This window comes from Schistocerca gregaria, chromosome 2, assembly GCF_023897955.1.
Source record: "Schistocerca gregaria isolate iqSchGreg1 chromosome 2, iqSchGreg1.2, whole genome shotgun sequence".
Lineage (NCBI taxonomy): Eukaryota > Metazoa > Arthropoda > Insecta > Orthoptera > Acrididae > Schistocerca > Schistocerca gregaria.
The window spans coordinates 28,883,000-28,903,948 of record NC_064921.1 but is presented as its reverse complement, the minus strand read 5'-3'; positions in this window follow the sequence as shown (position 1 = coordinate 28,903,948).

Below are 20,949 nucleotides of genomic sequence, written 5' to 3'. Positions count from 1 at the left end.
CAGTTTGTCACAAGTATAAGTAATAATGGAATGCATTTGGCATTGCAATTAATAGTTCTTACCTTCACTTCAAGATGACTCCATCAGAGCAAAGTATCAAATTTGGTGAACTTCGAAGACCTGGGATGGGGAGAGAGGGCAAATAGTTTTTCCTGAAATGTTTACATATCTGACAGCAATCACTTTATTGATTGGTAAAGAATTAAATGAAAACGCTAGGGAGCTGCTAAATGAAAACAATGTGCATTCATTGAAACATTGTCCCTAAAATATTAGGTTGGGTGCACAAATGTTGTGATATATCCTTATTATGTTACTGTAAATTAAAGACACAACTTCATTCAAATAAAATAAAAGATGCAAGCTATGAGAGACATTAATATTTCTTTACTTATATATTGCTATATACGGACAGGAAGATTTTGCAAAGAACAGGTTCATAAACAAATTAAAATATAAAGAGTATAATACTGCATATACCATGTTGACATTGTGATCCAAAAACGAAACAAATTCACTTAAAGATGAGAGACAAAAATCAAAGCACATATTGTCAAGTTTATTCAACTGGGCACTGTGACTTTATGAAGATGGGACTCCCACCTTACCTGTAACATTAAAGACGGAGTCCAAACAGCACCTTTTCTAGTGGGCAAGGGCACCCATACCCAGGGTCAGGAGGGAGGAGGTGCATAACATTCTCTCCCCATCCCCTAGCTCTAGCGCAAGTAATAAATATAGTGCAGTAAGGTACTTTTCTTTCGAGAAAGAAGTTGGCATTAAACAGGTTTTTAACAGGATAAGAAGTGGAACTTTTCTACGGCTACCTAAGTCACTACTTGTCCTCCTAATTATTAAAAATACTCCATACCCGCAGGTCTAGCCCCCCCCCCCCTCCCCTTTTACAAACTGTCACATGGGTGCCTTGCTACTGGGCCATAAAAGGGATTTTGATTTGCAGAAAACAAGCAACAGTAGCCACGTTTGCATTTGTTGAAACCTTTTCATTAGAATGGTGTTAGTAGCAGACCCTAGAAATGCATGGTGTGATAATGTTCCTGGAATTGTCCTCACTCTACTGTACCTGCACTCTAAGAGACCTTCATATGATTTGGTTTCATGTGAAGAAACAAAGAACCTGTATTTCTGGACTATTTTGCATAAAATTCTTTTTGTTTAACTAAAGTAAGTCTTTTCTGCACAAGACCTACTATGCTGGAAACATAATCTTTCCTTCCTGCACAAAGTACTGACAAAAATGTCATTTTTCTTGAAACTTCATTGTCTGTTTTCACAGTTTCACGAAACATCTTCTGAACAAATCCCAAATTCTGCAGAAGCAGTTAAACCAATACTGTCTTTAACTTTTTTGTTATGTGTACCATATGGTCTGACACCAAAAGTAACAAGTGTTAAAACTAGGATCTGTTCACTATGAGTTGAACTTCTACCTTCCTGAGTGAGGAGCTTCATTACATTGGAAAAATATTTGCATTGTTCACAAGGGCACTCCACAAAATATGGGGTGCTATGTTCTTTATGTATCCACAGATCAAATTGTATGAAGGTTTCTTGAAACACAAGTACAGTACAGTAGAGTACAGTGAGGACAGTTCCTCCACAATGATCACTACATGCATTTCTAGTCACTGCTACAAACCGTATACTAATGAGAAGACTTTCAAGAGATGTTAGGACCACAATTGTTACAATAGCATGTGGTTTACAAATACGACAAAAACTGGTAGATAGGACACATTTCACCGGTATAATATGAATTTAAAATTGTTGAGATTAACTGCATGTCTCCTGTTGAACCACAATTACTTTCATGTCTCAGGATGAGAGAAAGACTATTTGGAATGCTATAAAATGGATGAACAGTGTTCTATTTGACAGATAGTAAGTTAAATGTTTCACAAAACAGTTTATGGTTCAGTTTACAAAACAACTTCAAAAATGTTAATGACTTTGATGAAGATACACACAGTTTGTTTAAATTACGAGTAAGCTGACCTATGAAAACAACTGTACTTCCATTTCAGTATTTGTTGTATGTATGTGGAAATGTTTTGTAGAAGATCCTCTGCAATCGGTGTATGATAATTAAGATGCCAGATAACGTACCATGCAGGCTACATTTAGGAAATAAAAACAAATTCACCTCGATCCAGAATCGAACCCTTGATCTTCTGCATGCTATTCAAAACACTATCCACTGCAGCAGCTGCACAGTGCCATTCCTATACACTGACTGAGGTAATTACAGTATGTGTAATTACAATGTTGCTAGACTGCCAATCTTTGATGTCGATTTACACTAGGATTAGGAAGCAACACACCTTGGAAGAATGTTAACTGAAAATATTTATTTTTAAATTGTCAAGATAATATAAATATTCAGTTCAGTGATTTTTCGTGTTTTTGCTTATAACTCAGTACCTTAACTTCAATAACAACTGATAACATCTAGCCATATCACACATGATTTAGGCATCAGCCATTAGGATCAACTGTAGTGTAATGTCAATTATTTCCTTATTTTTAAAAATTCATATCTTTATTCACAGTCTAATATCAATATTGAAACTTTTACAGCATTTTGCGACCATACAGGTGTACAAATGTGCAGAAATGAAATTTTTATATTCAGTCCCACCAGATAACTAGTCCCAAACTTTACAAACAATAATGATTTTCAAATTTCAAAAACTTATTAAAAAAATTAAGGAAACATTTGTCAGTGTTTTTGCTCTATATCAGGAGAGTAGCTTACAATACCTAACTACTGGGTGGTGGGAGGGCGACACACATACACACACACACACACACACACACACACACACACACACACACTCAAATCCCTCCATGGCCGTTTTTTAGGGTCTAAAGTATATAAAATAGTTATAATAGCAGCTAAGAAACTAAATAATGACTTATATGTCAGGAAAGGTACTAACAAAATAAAAACAACCTGGGAGGTAATAAACAGGAGCATAGGTAAACAAAAAAGTAAAAACAGCATTCTTGTAATTAAAAGTGAAGAGAAAACAGTAGGGGACACAGTACAGATAGCCAACATGTTCAACACACATTACACAAATATCGCAACAAAACTAATTCAAGGATGATGTGATTTCAACTCCAGAGCTCAACTACCAATGAATGATAAAACCATGTTTCTATACCCTGTTACTGCATTCGAGGTACAAAATGCCTTAAATCAGTTAAAAAATAAAATGACATGTGGCTGTGATGGGATTCCAGACAAAGTAATAAAGAACAGTGCAAGATACATAGATTCCCTGCTTGCTAACATGATTAACATGTCATTTAGCATAGGAGTCTTCCCAGAAAAACTAAAGAAATCGATTGTCAAGGCTATTTACAAGAAGGGTGACCAGTCTGTTATCAATCACCGGCCTATATCATTGTTATCTGGATTTTCAAAAGTAATTGAAAGGCTAATGCATGAAAGACTGTCTCATTTTCTTAATAAAAATTAAATTCTAGTTAAAGGGCAAATGGTTTTAGGAAAAATAAGTCAACTGACACAGCAATTCATGACTTTTTAAAACTGATCATAAAAATGAATTAAAATGTGGCCTGTTTTTGGACCTGTCTACAGCTTTTGATGTCACTGACCACAATTTACTGCTCAGGAAACTATATTGCTACGGGGTTCATGGAGTAGCACATGATTGCATCAAATCCTATCTTTTTAACAGGTATCAGAAGGTAGAGATACAGCATGCGGGTAAAGTCTACTCATCGGCATACCAAAGAGTCAGCTACTGCCGCACGGCTCTGTACTGGGGCCATTGCTGTTCTTAATATTTATAAATTATTTGCCAAGCCACCGAAGAAGCAAACATGTGGTTTACAAACAACATATTAAGTGTTAATGACAAAAAAGCAGTTTGGATGAACTTCAGGCATATAACAAACAAAGGAAAATCCGACCTAACTGTAAAACTTGGGCAGTGTAAGATAGAGCAACCCCCCCCCCCCCACTAAATTTTTAGTATTATGGCTATATGAATATTTAATGTGGGAGAAAGAACCACACAGAAATGTTAAACAAAAAATTAAGTCAGTATTGTTATGTTCTTAGAATACGAAAAAATTCCTTTAGTGATGATGCAGTGTTATGTTCACACTTTGCACTTATACATAGCACACTAAGATATGCTATCATATTTTGGAGGAATACCAGTTTGGTGAAACACTTGTTTGTGCTTCAAAAGAGGGCAATAAGAATAATCAGAGGTATGACACACAGACAATTGTGTAAAAAAGTTTTCAAGGAATTACAAATCATGACTATGTATCTATATTTATGAAAGTATATGTTTTATGAAGGCACACCAGGAACATTCCTTGTTAAACAGTCAAGTTCATAACTACAAAACGAGAAATAGAGACGACTTTCATCGAGAAAGTCACACAAAAGCTATGTATCAAACAAGTCTTCTTCATCAGCCAAAAATCTTATTTAGTGCACTACCAAAGGAAATTAAAAGTATACCAAAATTCCACATATTCAAAAAAGAACTTTAAAAAAATGTTAATCAGCAACAGTTTTTATAGTGTCAACGAATACTTAAATCACCAGCATTCAATATAAAGTAGCTTATTTCCTTCATCATAATGACCCAAAATGCTCATTGAAAACTAAATTGTATTCATCTATTATTAAAATTTATCATATTATGAATGTTGTTACGCATATGGTTTCATGTTATATGTATTAATATTTTTTTATGGACACATCATTGTAAATCTTTTCATGTCCTATTTTCTATGTAAGGCAATGTATGATAAATCCTATATCATTTTTATAATGATGAGATACAAGAATGCTAAGTAAATAAATAAATAAAATGTGGCATTGAGTTCATTTGGGTTTATGTTGTCATTGTGGTAATGCAGTTTTGAGTTGAGGAGGAAGTTGGTGCAGTAACATGGGTTGTGGAAGTGTTTTCGGTTTTTTAGGTCTGATAAGTTTGGTGTTTGTTTTGTGGAAAGAAAACAATTATTTTAGTGCTTTGCAGTTAGGTACGGATATGACAGTGAAGTTCATGAGTGGGTGTTTGGGATTTTTTTGTTTTTTTTTGGTGTGTGTGTGTGTGTGTGTGTGTGTGTGTGTGTGTGTGTGTGTGTGTCCACCCCAGGTAGTATTGCCAGACGCTTTTGTTGATAAGTAATTTCTACTTTGGGGTAGGTTGTATTTTAATTCATGTAGTGAATATGGGGTATTAGGGTTTTTGAATTGTTGGGGTTTCGGTTCAACTTTTCAGAGTTGCAGCTGTTGGTTTCTTGGTAACGATAGTTGTGGTTGAACTACACAGGTTAAGAGGAATGCCCGATTCCCGTGGTTTTGTTGGAGTAAAGAAATGTGCCTGAAACCCTTTAAAATTTCATTACTATCGGACAAATATATTTCAAACTATATTGTCTGAAGTGTGCAGTGCGTAGCTAAAACGCCGAAAACAGGGCAATCCTTACCACAGACTAAAATAAAAACTTATATACTGAACTTTAAAACCAAATTGATCAATACAGCCTACCGCACAGTAAAACTAACAAAACGCTTATGTACGTCCTGTACAGCAAATCACTAAATTTCGCAAAAAAGTTAAATAGCACAGGTCGGTAAGCAATAGAAAAAAATTAGACTGTGGAGAACAAATAGCTGCTTCGAATAATTTTCTCCACTCTTTTCAGACAAGTGTTCCTAGACCGTCACTGTGATCCGTATCGAGAAATAATACGCGGCCCCTAGACGGTCAATAATACTGCGCAATATTTCCAGAAGCGCAATAATATTGAAAACATCAAAAACATATTTTGGGACGTCCAGAAATATTGTGCCGTCTGTGAACAGTACTGAGCAATATCCTTGACAGTCTTTCGCGTGGTACACACATTAGGGGCATACATGATCTTATTCTTCACTGTTCGTTGTTATGATGAAAATGAGTTCAAAATTAGACGAAAGAGCATTTTTGATTAGAGTGAATCGATAAATAATTGCCAGCATTGTGAGATGTCACGGCAGATAAGTAAGAAGACAAAAGTTAAGAATGAACCGGATTATTTGCTGCTCGGAAACTACGGCGCAAAATTATAAATTGTGTGTATGTGTATCATTATCTGCCCGCAAACAGTAGTATTATTTCATGATACGCTTCTATAACTACGTATCAAATATTTTACGGTCTCGTAGCGTAACAGGTAAACGCTGACTTTGGTGAATTACGTCTCTCCTTACATTATTTTGTTTTGTGATCATGGGGATTTGAGCATCTGCGGAGATTTAACCTGGAATCAGGGACGCTGAAGGGTTGCATAATTTATATTTTTCATGTAAAAGAGTTATTCAGTTTTGCAACAAACATTATATCCCAAACAACTGATGGTTATCCACGCAGTATTTGGTACACGAACATTACTTCGATACCGTCTTCAGAAGATACGAAAGGTTATGCAGCAAGCCATAAAGTATTCTCACACTTCGCTAAACGAGAGGTTTAGCGGAATCACAGGGAATCACTTATAGAAGTACGGTATACATGAAGTTTGTAATGAATAAAAATACCGTACACCAGATTCCAAGAAGGGCAGAGGCAAACGCGTAAGTATGGGGACGTCTAACATGTCATATGTTAGGCCAGCAAACACAAATGTTATAATTTTTTTCCTCCAATTCCTCAACAAATTTTTGTGAGTGAGCTTCACCTTTCCATGATCCATCTTTTTTTCTGCTTGCAACAAAGTACAGCTATTTTGGCATCAACAGTCTTTCGTAATCAGGTCGAACGGCAATAAAATTGCAGTAATATTAAGGGTCTAGGGGCTTACACAGTGTACAGATAAAAATAGCCCAAAAATAACATAAATTCGTATGTGCAAAACCTTCACCATCTATTGCATCAAATAGCCTACTAACGGAGTTGCGCACAAACTGTGTCCATTTTCTGCAATTCACAATCGTTGAGAAAGTTGACTTTGTCAACATTCAGAATTTATTTGTGAACGGAATGTCTCTTCGTGCGTGTAGTCACATATTTAAAAATAAGCATGTTTCCCCTAAAGCTTACGGCTGTCCCTGCGTTGATGAACAGCAAAAATTATTTTGGACATGACGATTCAATGGGATATTATCATGACCCTTAAAGCCCCCACCCCTCTCAAACCACTATTTAAGTTAAGGAAAGACAAGACAGAAGGGGAAAGACGCCACATCACAAATGGGTTAACTTTCCCCTATGCAGATGGAAACGACAAAAATACACCACTCGCCCAATATATATGCTCCTGCAGCCGTAGTCCGCAAATCCGTGTTCACAACCTTAATAGGTCGAAGAGAAATACTGATTACAGTGAATGCACACTTGGATTTTATACCGTATAAATTATAATGTGGGCACAGATTTGAGAGCTTGTTGCTGTTACAGTTCTTAAACCAACTGCATAACACAAATACTTCTCGAATTTTTGGGCAGATACTTTATAGGCAATGTATTTATCAGAACTGCCATTACTTGGGTGCAGTGTACTGATGAACACAAATTACATAAAATATTTAAATATCATAACAACAATATATTATTGGTTTTAAAATCTTAGGCGTAGGTACAACGGCATGAGCTTTTATTTTATAGAACTTTTATGTTATGCAGAGTTTCATTTACTAGTATTTTATTTACTTCCGGCTTCACATTGACTGTCAATACCGTGGTATCTAGAAATCTCCTGTGTATGTTCTCACTTTACTGATTGGTTCCCAAAAAGAATAGGAAATATAACAGTCAAAAAAGTTTTTGCACTATTAGTCAACCAAGGTGCTTCTTGCGCCAAGGCGTTTCCAACTTCAAATATGAACTTAGGGTACGTAAATGCTGAGCTTTTGCATAAATCTATCACACAGATTTCCGAGACTATACTTGCTTATCTGATTTATCCTACAGAACAGACGCAACTGGCGCGAGAAACGAAAATGTCGACGTCAGTTCAAAGGCATGTTTCCTCGACACAACAGGGCACTGAAGCGTGCTTTCAGTCTTCTTTTCTTGCTCGAAATTTCAACGGTTACTTTACTCAGTATTCATGATCTATATAACGCCAAGTTATTAAGCTGTTCTCATTATTTCATGCGTAAACTGCATCAATATTTCTTAACGCGGCTGGGCCGGTAAATTATATCCGAGACATAAGTTTCAAGATGTAATTTATACGAAATTAATTGCACCCATGTGCGCAGTCTAACATGACATGCTGCCATAATACATTTCGCTAATCAGGAGCTTGAAATTCAATCACTTATCATCGCAATTATAAACTTGTAGCGAACATAAAGGCTTCATGCTCATTTAAGGGCATCGTATGGATCCCAATAACGACCTACCGATTATAGCAAGAAACTGAACACCTATAATATTTGAAACCACGTACAAGGAAAAGGTCTTATTTTTAGAACGTACCTTAGCTACGCAGTTCACTTCGAAGAAGCAGATTCCTCCACACTTGCTCTGAGAACTAAATCTCTGTTACGACCTGCTTCCTTTTCCTCTTCCTCACTTTACCCTGTTCGACAATAATTCAAACCGTTTTTCATGCTACAATGGACTGACGCGGCCAAGCTGTCCAACATTGCGAAATAAACAAACCCAAACTGTGGCGTCTTTGAGAGTCAATAAAATGCATAATGAGTTCTTTGTGTCTCTTATTTCAAAGTATAGGTAAATATAGCAAACACAACTTGTAAATATTACTTTTCTTCGTTAAAGTAAACTTTCGCAGGATACGATAAAATGCCTCTCCACCAACGTGACTGTCCGTCCATTCAAAAAAATGACGGGCTCTGTTGTTATTCTGTTACATAGATAGCGTTATTATTATCAGTCTACACACATGTGTCTGTAACCATGGAGGTATAATAATTTTACCTCCATGCCTGAAACAGTATAGTTCCGTCTTCTGATACAGTTTCATACACTGCCAGTCTTCGCATTTCATTACTCTCACCATAGCCAACTTAACACAACTCTTTTGTGACAGAGTCGCGCAGATGTCAAATCGACGTTGGTCTTTACATAACCAACGTCTTGTTGCACGTCACATAAAAACTGTTTTACTTTGTAACAGGTGCAACTGTATGATTATAGCACACACACATGAACCCGTCACCTACATTTAAATAGCCACGAATGCTATGTTAACAAGTGTCTAAAAGGAAATACACGAAAACAGATGCTACAAAAGTCATACAGTACGACGTGTTCACATTAATTAGTACAGTAGTATGAACCAACAAATCATTATTCTTCTCACAATAGTGGAATTTTAACGTAGATAAAACTTGTTAACCGTATAGAAACGAACACAAAATATTGTTCAGCTGTATAGGGCAGCATGCTCTTACACTTTAAAAAAAAAAGTTTTTCACGCTAATAATTGTAAAAGATGACTGTGACTTGCTATTATGTATCAAATTAATGTGAGTTAAGTGGTTTCTAACGTTATCAGAGTCGCTTAATTCATTATAATTTCAAGTAAAGTTTCCTCAGTGCGTACTGCAGGAAGCAGTAACATTTGTATATCCGGGCGGTGTGGCCGTGCTGTTCCAAGCGCTTCAGTTTGGAACCGCGTGACCGCTAAGGTCGCAGGTTCAAATCCTGCCTTGGGCATGGATGTGTGTGATGTCCTTAGGTTAGTTAGGTTTAAGTAGTTCTAAGTTCTAGGGGACTGGTGACCTCAGAAGTTAAGTCCCATAGTGCTCAGAGCCAATTGAACCATTTTTTTAGTAACAATTTGTATTTTGATGATACAAAGCAGCTTATTTCCGATGAGCTATTCCGACGGATTTGCTGGTATCTGTAAGTCCATTTGCATTTACTCGAAGGCTCACAAATGCAAGGAAAAGGCGCCGTGTGAATACAACTTCATTGTAGGAAAAATTGCACATACTGATAGTATATTTTGATATTATTACAACATTTATCTTTTCCTTGTATCACTTTCAAAATCAGGGGAATCAACCTGGACAAGATGCACAAGAACAAAACATGGAATTACACGGATACAGAATTGCACCACAAATAAAAAACATCACTATGTAACTAAATTTTTGTTTTCCTTGAAAACCAGCAAGTTTCCTTTTATTTTTACTCACTTCTATTTTGGTATAATTATTCAGCAGAAAACTGGGCACTGTATGGACTATATTTTCACACATGTCACTTAGAACATGTCTCATGAAGAAACAGGTGTCTGACAAAGCTACTCTTTTCAAAATTAACTTTAGAATCTGCTCTTGGTTACACATTTTTTAAAACTATGACTCATAGGAATCTGGTATACACAGACAATTCTTTAAGCCATGTGGCCTAATTTTATAAGTACTTTGGATGGAAAAGTTAAGCAAACCTTATTGAGAATGTCAAAATAAAGGCTACAGCATTCATGTGATTTTACAACTGCAACACAAGTTTCACAAGACACTTTTTGTATAGCATTCTGTGGTACATACCAACAACGTAAACAAAAGCAGGATTATTATTAGTTATATCATTTTCATTCATTACTCTGATAAGTGAATCTTAAATTCTGGGTCTGCTAGAAAAATGCAGTCATCCACATCACCATAGTGAGACTCGACCATTACAAAATCATGATCCAAAATCTGGTGGTTGAAAGAAATGCTTCCATAACTAAAGACCATAAACCAAATAAATTATTAACACTTTTTTAATTCTAAAATCTGTACAAGATGTGATAATTTGCTCCAGATAGTTGTCTGTCTTCTAAATTACCAGTCTGAAACCTACTGTACAGAAAATACTACATTTTGAAATTATTAAAACATAACTTAATACTGCAAAGAATAACTTCATTAGTGTGGTACAAAGCTTTGTGTGTTTCTCTTGAAAGTGATGAAACTCTTATATTTAATGACTGTGACCTGCTTACCTAACATTTGAAATTTTCTAAAACCTGTAGCCTAGAAGCATTACAAATAAAAACTGTGAACTGAGTTTCTCACACTGACTGCCATCCACCAATCTGTAACTATTCATACAAACTGGGCTGTACCCTCACTCTGCACTTCAAAAGACATCAAAGCAGTAACAGCTGTGTCACGAAAAACATTGTTTGCCAAATTTACATTTTGTCTGTCAATGGGATGCACACTTTTGTAACTGAGCTTGTAGCTGCTTTTATAAATGCGATATGTCTATGTTCTGCTATGTATTAGTTTGCCACATCAGAAAACGTAGCTTCTAAAACCTGTTCACAATTCTGATCAAATGAGGGGAATATAAATGTCTTGTCTGCATCTTCTAACTTTATCTGATTGTTTTTTATGTCTTCAACAGATTTATAGTGTCATAAATGACATAATTATATGAAATTATCTTTCATTATCTTTAATGTCAAAAGAAAAATGGAAGTAATAATAGCAGAGAGTTTTGTGTAAGTTTCATGAAAAAGTTTCTATTTACAGCATTGTTATCGCAGATTTTAAATATGAGTTTAAGTTCACAAAACATATCAAGTTTTCTGACTACAAGTGGTTCTTCATATATCTCATGTCCAGACACATTTTTCACTGGATGCAATGAAGCAATTTCACTCATTCTCCTAAATGCAGATGACACTAGAAAAGCTAGAACTGTTGTAGCTTCAGTTCTTAATTAATTCTCAGCAACATCAGTTATAACAACTCCTTTGAACAGAATTTTGAATGAATATAATTCTCATTCAACTGTAAAATACATATTCTTTCCTGAATGAGATATCCACTCTGCAACAGAGTGTGCACCGATATAGAACTTCCTGACAGATTAAAACTGTGTGCCGGACCGAGACTCCTTTCTTGCAGGAGTGCTGGTCCTGCAAGGTTCGCAGCAGAGCTTCTGTGAAGTTTGGAAGGCAGGAGACAAGGTAATGGCAGAAGGAAAGCTGTAAGGACAGGGCGTGAGTCATGCTTGGGTAGCTCAGATGGTAGAGCATTTGCCTGTGAAAGGCAAAGGTCCCGAGTTTGAGTCTCAATCCAACACACAATTTTAATCTGTCAGGTTTCATATCAGTGCACTTCGCTGCAGAGTGTAAGTCTCATTCTGGAAACATCCCCTAGGCTGCAAATAAGCTGCATCTCCACAATATCCTTTCTTCCAGGAGTGCTAGTTCTGCAAGGTTTGCAGGAGAGCTTCTGTGAAGTTTGGAAGATATGAGATGAGGTACTAGCAGAAATAAAGCTGTGAGGGCAGGGTATGAGTCATGCTTGGGTAGCTCAAACGGTAGAGCACTTGCCTGCAAATGGCAAAGATTCTGAGTTTGAGTCTTGGTCTGGCACACAGTTTTAATCTGTCAGGAAGTTTCATATTCTTTCCTGTTCAGGCAATCTGGCAGCCACAGTCTTAAGAAAATGACAATTACTTATTTTCTGCTGAATGTTTAAGGAAGCAATGAGTTTTTGTATTTGTTTTGGAATTGGTAGGTATAGAAGACATTTTGAACAAAGACTGTGTGCTGCACTGGAGTGTTCGAATATTAATAAACAACGTATCAACATATTGACAAAAATACTTTTTCTTTTTCATACCATATAACATAATTTGGTCTCACAAGAAATTGACACAAGTGCTTTTTCCTTAGTCATCAGTAATATTTTGTAAATGTGCAACACAATCTTTTAGTTTTGGAACACAATCATGCACAAAGTTTCAGTCAATTTGTCAATGGTTACATACCTCTGTAGCATGTTTTGTAACTGTGACCACTGAGTTATTTTCAAGAATATAGGCACTATCCATTTCTGGAGCACTTACAGTATTATTGCCAACATATATTTGAATACACATACAACTGCCAATCTTTACATTAACTTGAATTTCTGGAATGTCTTCCATTGATATCTTAGAGAAATATATAGAATTGTTAATTACAGCATGGCATCACATGTCACTTTCCACAATTCTACCTATGTTTTCACACAAATCTGTAAAACATTTCATAACATCTTCTGCAAGTAGCTCTCCATTTCTCTTATGAAGCTCTTCCTCTTGCTTTCATCTTCTTTTAACTAGATCTTTTCTGAGTTATATTTAGACAGCCTGCTTAAATAATGCGTTAGACTGGGGGAAACTCTTGGTATTGCTCTGTCTCTCTGTCATGGTCGAGCACTTGAGTATTTCTCCTCATTTCCTAGCATACCTTTATAGACATACCAAAGTGTATTACATCTTTTTCAAAATGCTTAGCACAGACCACAGATCTCTTGGAAGGTAAACAGTCTTTTCTTGGATTGGCTGTTAATAATTCATGATGCACATCTGTATCTGTTGGGAACATGTTTATCATATGGCTTCACTTCTACATTATGTCATTTTTGTTTCTATGAAAACATATTAGTCAGAAACTTACCTTTATAAACAGACTAGAGAAATAGTTTACAGTAACAAAAATGGTAAGTCTCACAACAAACAAAGCCAAACATTCACAAAGTACACAGAACTGCATCAGTTCAGTAGGCTGTCTTCATAGTGTTGCCACTTCTCATAACTCCATCTAGTGTAAAATGGGCTATGCTCCTACATACCAGGCTGAAGTCATTTCAGTGCAGCAACGAGCTTGAATAGGTGTAAAAGGTATTCAGTCAAAATTGACCAATTAAATGTGGCCTATACGTAAACATTAGGCCACACTACTAATCAATCTGCTGCCATGACTGTTATTTGTCTGTCACATCCTTCGGTTGCACCAACTTACAATCAAATTAGCAACTCCCAATTTAACCTAGACCTCAGGTTATGCTACAGATCAGTCTGTCAACACAACCAAGTCAACAGTAGATCTAGGCATCCTGTATGGGGTGGAGGGGCACCAGGGAGGCCTCAGGGTATTATAATGGTCGCCCTAGCCAACAAGTACGAGAATTTGAAACGGAGCCAATGGGACTAACTTCAACTGTTTTAGGGAAACCTGTTTCGTCCAGTGTCAGGAGGAGACAAACGGAAAAGGGCAGGGGCCTGTTAATAGCTGGAAGTTCAAACCTATGGCAGCCGAGGTCACCCCCTTAGGGAAACAACAGCAAGGAACAGGAAAGGACACCAGGTGTACTCAGTGTATATGCCTGGGAGCCTTATTCATGTTGATTAGGCTAATCTATCAGTAATTGAGAGAACAGTGTGCAACCAACTGCAGATTGTGTCGCACATTGGCTCTGAGTTCATACTTGGGTCATTCCAGTGACTGACAGAGAAGGTTGAGAAGATTAGCCTTGTACATGGAATCTGAACAAAGCTCACAATTTGCAGCATTGCCACCAGAAATGATCATGGCTCTTTGGTTCTGAGTCAAGTGGAAGGACTGAACCAGAGACTTTGAAGGTTCTGTGAAAGCTAGGCTGTGACTTCCTGGACTTGGGCCATAAGACAGAACTGTAGGGTCCCCATAAATAAGTCAGGTGTGCACTACACATAAGAGGCTGCTGGACAGGTAGCTGACTTGTCTGGGTTGCACACATGAGTTTTTTTGATTGACCAACTCTCCATCCGATCCAGACTGATAGCTGTGGGAAACCCAGTAGTGACAGTGTAAGGTTGAAAGAAATGCCTCTCATAGGCAAGAGTGTTAAAATTCTAATGTAAACTGCTGAAGCATTCACAACCAAGTGCCAAAGTCTGAAGTTCTCATGAAAATCCGTGAAGCTCATATAATACTAGGTACAAAAAGCTGGTTAAAACCTGAACTTGACAGTAGTGAGACTTTTGCAGAAAATTTGAGTTACATCAGAAGGATAGGCAAATGAGTAATGGAATTTGTGTATTAGTCACAGTAGACAAGAAACTCTTATCCAGCAAGACAGAGATTGAAAGTGCATGTGAGTCAAACAGGCATAACAATCTAAGTTACTGTTACGATAATATCCAAAATTTGCAATAACCCTAATAGAATAAGTAGGTGAAGCTAAACGCTTCAGCAGATCATCATTGTGTTTCTTCCAATTCAATTTCTCATCAATACACACATCCAGAAACTTTGAATATTCTGCCTTAGTAGCAGATTTCTGTTCAAAGTCTATGTTTATGAATGGTGTAATGCCATTTACTGCACAGAACTATATACACTGTGTTTTCTCAAGATTTAGTGAGAGTCCATTTGCAGAGAACCACTTAATAATTTTCTGAAAGACATTATTTACAGTTTCGTCAGTTAATACTTGTTTGTTGGATGTGATTACTTTACTTGTATCCTCAGCAAAAAGAACTAGCTTTGCATCTTCATGAATACAGAGTGGAAAGTTATTAATATATATGAAGATTAATAAGGGACCCTAGATTGTACCTTGTGTTTCACCATTTTTGATACCTCTCCAGCTAGAGGATTGTGCTGATTTTTACAGACTATCTGTATTGTTAATTTCAACCTTCTGTATTATTCCAGTTAATTACGAATTAAATGATTTGTTCACTGTGCCACTCATAACACAATATGTAAGCTTACATAAAAGAATTTCATGATTCACACAGTCAAGAGCCTTCAAAAGATCACAAAAAATTCCAGTGGGTGATGTTGATCAGTGAGAGTATCTTCTATTGAAAAGCCTTCCTGAAAACCAGCACTTAATTTTTATGTGGAGCTACTCTTGAATAGAGTACTCTTTCAAGAATTTTGGATAAGGCTGTCAGAAGTGGGATTGGGTGGTAGTTGTTAACATCAGCTCTTTCCACTCTTTTAAGCAGTGATTTAACAATAGCAAATTTCAGTCTCTCTGGAAAAATGCCTTGTTTCAGTGAGCTACTACACATGTGGCTGACAATCCCACTTATCTGTTGAGAACAAGCTTTTAGAACTCCGTTGGAAATGCCATCAATTCCATACGAGCTTTTACTTTTTAGTGAATTCATGAGTTTCCTTATTTCAGCATGAGAGATGTGTTGAATTTCGGTTAGCATAGATATTGCCTCTTCATATGCAGTCTTGCATTTTCTAATCTACAAAAAAAAATGGTTCTGAGCACTATGGGACTTAACTTCTGAGGTCATCAGTCCCCTAGAACTTAGAACTACTTAAACCTAACTAACCTAAGGACATCACACACATCCATGCCCGAGGCAGGATTCGAACCTGTGACCGTAGCGGTTGCGCGGTTCCAGACTGAAGCGTCAGAACCGCTCAGCAACTCTGGCCGGCTCTAATCTACAGTTGGATCCTATTTCCTCTACAACACTTAAAAATGATTATTAAAATTATTTTCTACTTCTGACTATTTGTTAACAAACTTTTCGTTATGTTTGATAGAAATACAGTTAATTGATTGATTGATTTATTGATCAACCTTTAATCATTTTTCATGCAATTGATGTCGCCATTTTACATAGATCATATAATTACAAAAGTCATACATTTTTAACATTCTGAATGAGTAACTATGTTTTATACTGTACATGTTCAGTAGTCATTAAACATAAATGTGTCATGCAGAATGACAAAAGGAGATACTGTATGTGTAACACAGTACACATGCTAAGAAAAAACATTTTAACAAATGTAAATGAGACAGGCTTAATACATGTTAACCATTGGGGAAAATGCATTATGTAAATAAAGCACAACAGCATGGTACAATAACATTTTCAGAAGAACTTATGTAGTAGGGTGGTCATGTCATACAGCAGTTAACTACTGAGTAAAAATACATTATGCAAATAAAGCACAACCGCATGATACAATAACATTTTCAGAAGTGCTCATCTAATATGGTGGTCATGTCATACAGCAGTTTTAATAGATTAGATCATTTTTATTACATACTTTAAATTCTTCTATTGTATAGAATGCTTTTTGTCCAAGCCACCTTTTTGTAATATTTTTGAAGACATTAAGTGATACACTGTGTGCTGTAGGTGGTAGCATGTTAAATACTTGCATCCCTGTGTATGTGTAACTGTTTTGGGCTTTTTTTAAGCCTAGTAACTGGGATGTCTATCATCTGCCTTTGGCGTGTGTGATGACTATGTACAGACTTGCGCAGTTTGTAGCTTTCTTGGTTTTCCTTTATGTGCACTAAGCAACGGAGAATAAACTGCGATATAAGTGTCAGTATTTTTAACTCTTTGAAATAGTCTGTACATGATACATGGTTTCTCACTCCAGCAATACACCAAATGGCCTCTTTCTGCCAAAGAAAAATTCTTTTTACCCCAGAGGCATTGACCCATAACAGTACTGCATACGTGAGGTGGCTATGAAAAAAGGCATAATAGGCATTTAGCAAGTAGCTCGTCTGTCACACAAGTCCTGAGCTTAGTTAGCAGATAGGTGACTCGGGATTACTTTTTGCATACATAATTGGTGTGAGTTTCCCAGGTTAATTTTGGATCCAGATGAATGTCAAGAAGCTTAACTGAGGAACTACAGTTGTCATTGTTACATAGGCTGAATAGAATGTTTACAGTTTTAGAGTGGTTAATTTGTAATTCATTTGCTCTGAACCATACTCTGGATCTTCTGAGTTGTTCTGCACTTTTGTGCTTGAGTATGTCCAAGGCCCTGTATGCTGTAAGAAAGGTGGTGTTGTCTGGGTATAGTATGGACTTACAAGGCATAATATTGGACAAATCATTTACATAAATTAGGAAAAGCAAGGGTCTAAGCACGGACCCTTGTGGCACACCTTGTGTTACACCCAATGTGTTTGATTTGTTTCTGTTAAAATGTACTATTTGTTTTCTCTCACTCAGATAAGACATAATCAGAGATAGTAATTTACATAAATTAGGAAAAGCAAGGGTCTAAGCACGGACCCTTGTGGCACACCTTGTGTTACACCCAATGTGTTTGATTTGTTTCTGTTAAAATGTACTATTTGTTTTGTCTCACTCAGATAAGACTTAATCAGAGATAGTACTTTGCCTTCAAACTAGCAGAGCTTATTTAATAGAATTCTGTGGTTGACATAATCAAAAGCTTTACTTAGATCTACAAGTGTGGCGTTTACAGAAAGTTTGGATTCAAATGCAGAAAAAGTGAAAGGAATAATATTTTCCACTGCCTTCACAGTTGATAACATAGGTCTGAATCCAAATTGAGAATCACTAAGGAAGTTGTTGGCAGATAGATGTTTATGGATTTGGAGTTGCATGCAATGCTCTATTACCTTTGATAGAATGGGTGTAAGAGAAATTGGTCGATAATTACTTGGACATGACTTGTGGTGTGACCACTGTCATTTTTAAACATGTTGGGAAACAACCACTAGTAAACATCCAATTTACAAGTACACATAGTGGAAATGCTATCATATCTCCTATTTTTTTAATTACAAAATTAGAAAGACCATAAATGTCTTCTACTCTTGAACTTCTTAGTTTTGCAATTGATCTTATGATATCACTTAACTGGACCTCTTTCCATTCACATGTAGGAGAAATGTGTTCCAAATGTTGTAGGAAAGATACAGCTTCCTTTAGGTCCTGTTGACGTTTATTATTTGACTGAGCTGCAGCAGAGGAACTTATGTAACAAGCATTAATGAAATAGGCATTGAATTCATCTGCTGTGATATTCACATTATAGTCATAACTTTTACAGTTCTTACTTCTCCCCAGTTCAGTCTTTACAACATTCTATGCAGCTTTACATTTGTTGTCAGAATTATTAATGTAATTGTCATTTGCCTCACACTTTGCTAACCTGATTTCTGATCTATATTTACTCTTTAACTTAATATAACTAGCTTTGACTGCGTCATGATTTTTATATTTATCATAATAAATCATAACCAATGCTCTAAACCTCTGCAGAATGAGTGTGATCTACTTGGGTGTATAGTCATGTTTTCTGATTGTTGCCGTATTTCTTTTCAGAACTTTTGAACAACAGCTCTTAAAAATGTCTGCGAGTATATTGATAAAAACTGTAAATGCTTCCTCGACACTTTCACTATCAAGTAGGATGTCATTCCATCTAACCATCTGCAACTGTGTCCTGTAGTTGTCAATATTTTGAGCATACAGTAGCCTAATACGCTTTGCTTTCGGGCATTTAGATATAGGTTTACTGACTTTTAATTTTAACCATATCCCCTCATGGTCTGAAAGAAAATAAGAACTGAGGAACCCTAGCTCATACAGATCTTTTTCAACATTGTTGATAACATTATCAAGACAGGATAACTGCCTTGTTGGATTGTTATTAATGCAATATAGATCATGTGATCTTAACATATTCTGTAGATAAAGATGCTTTGATGTCTTTAGCCTTATATCAGTGTTTATGTGTCCAAATATTAATATTCTGTGTTTGCTTAACTTTTCAAAGTGTAAGATCATGTTTTCTAAGACCTGTGTAAATAATTTACTAACACTATCTGGAGTATGGTATACTGAGACTATTATGAGTTTTAGTGTTGGAGTGCTCTCAGTTGCCCTGTTTCTCTTTTAACATTATTCCAAATTGTTTTAATTTAATTACCAGAGATGCTTATCTCAGACATAATGCATATGCTTTTGGACTTTTTAAGAACTTTTCTTAATATAGAGCGGTAGTTTTTATAATGTTTGACTGTTTCTGGATCATTAACCCCTCCTTCTAGCTACAACATACATTTCATTTTTTTCTTTAGAAGGTATTTTTACCCCTTTAGTTGCCATGGCTTTTTAGATGATTTCGTACAGTTATGTTTCACTGTTTCCTTGGGGAAACTGTTTTCCCATATACTCATATAGGTATAATGAAATAGGTTAAATTTTAAATTAGAATCAGGTTCCCTGTACAACCTCATCCCAATCTAACTGTTGCAAAAGTTCCCTAAATTTACAATTGTTAAATTGTTAACTGACCTGTTTTGGAGGACTGTTTTGCAAGACTGTATGGAGCTCTGTTATATACTGTAACTAGCTGTGCATCATGATAAAAAAGACCATTCTCAACTGGAAAAGTTTTTATTTGATTAAATTTATCTTGTTCTATGAAAATACTATCTATCAGTGTGCTGCTTTCCTGCACTACCTGATTAGGAAAATATATAACTGATGTCAGATCGATAGAACCAAGTAATACTTCAAGGTCATGCTTTCTGCCAGACTCTTTCGGAAAATCTACATTGAAATCCAGGCAAACAATAATTTTCATCCCTCTGTCTGACAGATAGCACAACAAAGAATGCAAGCTTTGCATAAATAGCTGAAATTTTGCAATGGGTACCTATCCACAGCTACTATTATAAAAGTACCATTATTTAGCTAAAACTCACGGGCATATTCTTCTGTATGTTGCTCTACACAAAATTTTTTAGTTTCTAAATTTTTCACATTACGGTAAATTTTAACATACATGACAACTCCTCCTCTCTCCATAGTGTCTCTACTTACATGTGCTGAAAGCTTATATCCACCTACATTTATCTTTTCCATATTTGTAACTATATGATGTTCAGACAGGAATGGTACATCTACTCCACACCCAGCTTCTAAATCTTCTAAAGAAACAAGAAGCTGATCTGCTTTGTTTTTTAATCCCCTTATATTCTGCTCAAGTATACTTACATTATTTTTCACTGTTATTTTATGAGAATCTTGTGATATATTAACATTATTTTTCACTGTCGTTTTATGAGAATCTTGTAATATTTTAACATCTCTAATACATGCCTGTCTGAGCTTCTCATTAAGGTTAATTTCTTTCAGTGATGAATTACTGGACACTGACCTTCACCTAAAAAAAGAGGTACTCCCATGAGTTTCAGTGCCTCCCTCTTAAATACTGTGCTATCATCCCAGCCAATTTACCCTTCCCTCTCTTACTGAGATGCAGGTCATGCCTTATGAGCCTCATTTACCACCAGCATCAACAGGAACCAAACCAATGCCTCACAAAATAGCCACCCGAAGCAGCTGATCTAACTCTGTATTGACTTTCGTAACAGAGCTGTTCAGT